The 5,409-nt window shown below is 35.6% G+C and overlaps 1 long non-coding RNA gene across 1 annotated transcript; it reads left to right on the forward strand.

Annotated features, from left to right (window-relative positions):
* The first annotated feature begins 869 nt into the window (after nt 1-869).
* Nucleotides 870-3,469, forward strand: LOC107300985. The gene is made up of 4 exons (XR_001549253.1): nt 870-948; nt 2,260-2,330; nt 2,455-2,524; nt 3,409-3,469. It is a non-coding gene; the product is annotated as an uncharacterized LOC107300985 (long non-coding RNA).
* Nucleotides 3,470-5,409: the final 1,940 nt, after the last annotated feature.

A 5,409-nucleotide genomic window follows, 5' to 3' on the forward strand; every position in this document is an offset into this window, starting at 1 on the left:
TGTAAAAACAAACACACTTTGCCTTAAAATAGCAGAGCATCCAAACTGTAGCAGCATTAATATTACTATCCATCAATAAAACCAGCTATGCTAGCTCTAATCAGTGTAATCTTTTTATATTACATAAACCTCAAATAGCTACATTCATTTCAAGCTTCATTCAAAATGTGAGGTTGTTTGTTTTTTTAAAAAAATCAACCTAATTACATTTTTCTTAGCCGAGAAGCCCATTATTAGAATGCTAATCTTTTAGTTCATTCTTCCATAGTATAGACTGTGTAATATAGGTGAACTGTTGAACTGATTTGGTTTGGATTCAGATCCTCTCTTAGCCATTAATTTTAGTTATTTTTAAATACTCTTGCTCATTTAAGTTAGCCTACTGGCCTTTTGTGCAAAGAAAAAATAGCATAAACCAATATATCTCTCCTTAGCAAATAGTAGCAGTTAAATATATAAAGTACATTTTATTCATATAAAAGTTACTTGGGTAAAATAGTCACAGCTAAGCTTCCCCCCCCCCCGCCCCCCATGAGTAACGAATAAATGAATTTGTGTCTGTCTGTGTGTTTGTGTAGAATGCTAACCTGCAGTTTCTTTGAATCTGATATGAAAAATGAAGTTTCCAAACATAAACAATGGTATGGAATAAACAATGGACAATATAAATATAGGCAGATTGCAAATGAAATCTTTACAAATCTTTCACAAAAAAATGAAATGAAACATAATTCGTTTGACTCATATGTATCTTCTATCACAACCCTCTTTCCAGAATCTTTATTGGCTCTAGAAATGCTAAAGTTTTAGGGAACGTAATTTTTGAGGTAGCTAATAGGATAGCAACTAATAACTTATTTTTAATGAAACATTTATCTGTATTCCTAGGGCATCATTAATTTGAGTACCAGTGAAAACAAACTCTGCTTTGATCTAATATCCCAAAAGGTAAGAATATTGTAAACATGCATCATTCTTAAGTAATAGTGATCACCAGGTGATGGCATTTTATGATGATTTTACAAAGAAAATAATTTCCTAGATGAGTCACTTGAGGTTTATATTGTTTTTCTATCTGTTTACATTAGTACTATTTGACTTTGTTCTCATCCTGAATAATCTTATGCTTCTTCCTTCAGCATGAGCGGTGGGCCTTTGAGAAAACTATTTAGGGAGCTATTATGTGAATTACATTCACCAATATAGTTTTCATCCATGAATCTCGGACAAATGGTTTCATGCTAAATGGACAAGTTCTTTTAGTCCCTTACTCCCACCCCACGTTTTTATGGAGTAAGGGGAGGCAGGAAGCAAAGCCCCTGCTTTCTTTTAAATTGGTGGCAATGTTCTTTGAGTATAATATATGTATGCATTTTATACATATTTTGCAAAAATTACAAAATAATAGTGATCTAAATCACTCAATAAAAACACAGGCCTGTTTCATTCAGAGTCATGGGTTTGTATGCTTGTAGTTTCTTAAACAAACAACTCTTGATTGAGTTCGTCCAACCAAACCAAAAAGAAAGGAATCACAGTGTGCACACCCAGCCTCTCTCTCTGTGTGGTTCATTTGCAAGATGCCTTGCAAGTGAAGAAGGAAACTGTCAACCTTGCTAATTTCCAGACCATTTCCTGGTGATATGCTTAATAATTACTACTTCAGACAGGAAGGCGGTGCAGAGAGTGGTGACGATGGCTGAAAAGATTATTGGCAGTTTCCTCCTTTCCATTCAGGACATAGCACCTCAGTGTTGCTTGAGCAGGGTTCGGAAGATTGTCTGGGACACTACACATCTTCTTCACGACCTGCTTTCCTTGTTACCTTCTGGGAGGGGGCTCCGTGGTATCCGAAGCAGAACATCCAGATTCAGTCACAGTTTTCTTCCATACAGTATTAACCTTGTGAACTCTAAAGCTTCCTTTTTCTGTTATATATTCAAGATGGACAGTAATGAATATTTATATGTTACTTATATGTAAGGGTGTAGGTCTATACATATGTTGTATATGGTATGTTTAAATGTGTGTTATGTATGAGAGCAAGCAACTAAATTTCATTTTTAATGTGTGCCATTGTGCCCACAGTAAAAAATGACAATAAAGGTTATCATCTATCTATCTATCTATCTATCTATCTATCTATCTATCTATCTATCTATCTATCTATCTATCTATCTATCTATCTATCTATCTATCTATCTATCTATCTATCTATCTATCTATCTAATTTTGTCCTCTCCTTCTCATTGCTGATAGCTGGCCCAAAGTGCCGTGAAACTCACAGATCCTTCCCTGCTGGAGTATCCTGACTGGAAGGGCCATATGTTGTAAGTAGCCTTGGTCAAGAGTCTTCACCCTCTTTTGTCAGAAAGTCTGAATCTGTGTTTTCCAGCCTGGAGAGGAGTGAAGATATCTCTTGGAAAACTCTGATTGCTTTTGTGTCTTCTCCAGTGTGCTAGAGGAAGTGGCTCGATTTTTGACCTATTATAGCAAAGCCCCTGCACCTCTCAAAGCAGAAAATGTAAGTCAACCTATTTTCTGGTTTGTTTTATTTTCAGTAAGTGACTACCATTAGGTGTCAAAACTATATAGGTACTCCTTGCTTAACAATCGGTCATTTAATAACTGTTCAAAGTTTTGACGGACCCACCCAAAGGTACTTACAACCTGGATTTGAAGTTCTGATATCCACCCTCATAGTCATGGGATTGCATTTTGGACACTTGGCAGCTGGCCTGCATTTATGGCCATTTGCAGTGTCCTATGGTCACATGATTATGATTTACAACATCCCAGTTTCCAGCAAAAAATGTGTATTGTGAACAATGGGGTTGCTTATGGACCACCATGTTTGCTTAATAATAAAATGGCTTTACTTTATGATTGCTGCATTTGCATAACAACTGCTGCAAAAAGATATCGTAAAATTGGATTGGTGACATGATGACCCACTTAACAACCAGCAAAATATATGACCATAATTTTGGCCTTACAGTTATAAGCCGAGAACTATGTTAGGGGTGTGTAGAAATCAAGTAGATGGTGCTGGGAAAAGAAACAACTAAGAAATTGCAGAGTGATGAAGACAGCAGAGATTATATTTTTGTGTCACAGGTTTTCTAATCTCTCATCCCTGCCCTCCAATTTCTCAACACATTATCTATTATAGCAATGCAACAAGAAAACAAATGTTTTTCCCTTGGGGTGGACAAGCTTAATGTATTCTTGAGTTAGCTTCTGCCAACCAACATAACACATGTGCACACTTCAAACCCAAGAGAACATTAAGGCAGAAGCCTATCTACCCCAAGGATAAAATACCTAGACACAAACTAAATAAATGAAATTTTATTGGAAGAATAGTCTCTCCAGAAAGTAATATCTGTCTGAATATCTTTTCTCTAGGTGATTCTGCAGAATGGCTGTGGATCTTTGTTTTCTAGTTTGGCTATGGTTCTGTGTGATCCAGGAGGCAAGTGAGCTGGAGCAATTTAAAACACAAGTTTGTTAGAGGGCAGCAAAGCAGGAGTTTTGCAGAAAAGGACTGAAATTGCTTAGGTTTTTCTAGATATTGTGTCTAACATAGTACAGAATAGCTCTCATTCATCAGGGCAGAACTGGAGAAAACCTTTGATTAATTAGTTCCTGTGATTGGTACATTAAAGGGTTTTTTTAACCTGCTTATTTATGACAGTTTAATCTATAAATACTGTCATGTAATGATAACACAAAATACATAGATATTTATTTACTGTATTTGTATACTGCCAATGATTTATGAACCAAAAGGACATGAATTCTGTGGAAAAAGAATATCTGTGTAGGCGTATCTCTATATATTATATAATGGAAGTCATTTCTTTTTTTCTTAGTAAATCCTGCTTTACTTCATATGTACAACATTCATACATTTGACCTAGTATTCTTCATCCAAGAATACAGTGGAAAACAGAAAAAAACACAGAATTCCCGTGTTTATATAGATATTCCCATCTTAAATTTGAGTATAGAGCTTCAGAAAATTTCATTCTTTTTCTCTTTATCAATTCTGTTTGGATTCTATATTGCTTTAAATGTTCTCTAGAAGTGATAAGCTAGGAAATCACAAGAGGGTTTTTTGGGGGGTGGGAGTTAAATCCAAAAGAAGAAAGGTGTACAGTATATTTTCATGGACTCTGCATTGAATGCTCATTTCCTTCTCAGAAAGAGATTCTTGGGATAGATCTATCTTTCTCTGTGCTGACATTGCAAGAGATGAATGGTCTGTGTTACATTTTTCACTGGAATCAAAATGTTTGAGGCTGTTCTATTAGTCTTTCTTCTCATATGCTTCTGCTTGACTTGCCCTAGCATAGCATTCCATAAGCTAATGTCCATGATGATAGAGTGTGATGGGAGTTACAGTTGACACAATTGTACTCAGGAAGTTGGGTAAGACTTCATCCAGAGGGGTGGGCAAACTATGCAGCCACCATCTTCCCATCCTCTCTAATGCTTTTCCAGTAAAACCACCTAACGTGTACTTTTCCAGCTGAAAATAAAATTGCTAGCCCTGCCTTGGCTCTTAAAAAACTGTTGTTAACTTGACTGAATTCTTGAGTAGCTTTTTTATTTAAAAAAATCCTTTTCCATTCCATTTAGGAATGTATATTTTGTCTTTGGGATGTGGAAATGAATTTAAAACCACCAGACTACAGAATCAAAATTAATCCTGAAATTAACGTACAGATCGAAGCTTATAAATAATTGAACTGAGCTCAGTTATATAAGGAGTATCAATAGCAGCAGTAGGTTATTGCTTTATTCTTTTTATTTCAGAAGCATTCCTGATTGCTACTCCTTTCTATGGAGGAGTCACCAAAGATGTGTACCTGTCTGGCAGGGTCAAGCTGGTTTATGCCTATTTAGATAGTCAGGTAAGGAAATATTTGGATGACCACCATATTCTGGAATCCCTTGGCATTCCATTCAGCTTTCTGGCTATATCATTTGATCATAGGAACAATAAGCTTGGAACAAGTTGGGTTGGCCCCCTCGTAGATTAAATGTTCTCTGTTGGGCTGGATTAGCAGAATGTTAATGGTAGTGTTGCATGATACAAAAGTAGATAGGAGAGTAAGTTTGGAATATAAAATAGATCACAGGGACTTGGAGATATAAACATTTGGTGATCTGGATAAAAAGGATGCTTGTGCTTAAATTAGCATTCCAAGATTTTTCATGATTTGCTGAGATATCTATCTTGAAGTGTCTGAATGATGCCATCTTGGTTAATAATATTCTTCATTACTGAAATTTTTGAATGAATTTATCCATTCAGATCAAAATTGTTTTCTGCCTAAAAGACAGATAAAGAACAATTTAAGAATTATTTTAAATGTGTTAGAATATTATGAAAAACATCCG

The sequence above is a fragment of the Protobothrops mucrosquamatus genome, unplaced genomic scaffold (assembly GCF_001527695.2).
Source record: "Protobothrops mucrosquamatus isolate PMUCROS unplaced genomic scaffold, P.Mucros_1.0 scaffold9465, whole genome shotgun sequence".
NCBI classification, from domain to species: Eukaryota; Metazoa; Chordata; class Lepidosauria; order Squamata; family Viperidae; genus Protobothrops; species Protobothrops mucrosquamatus.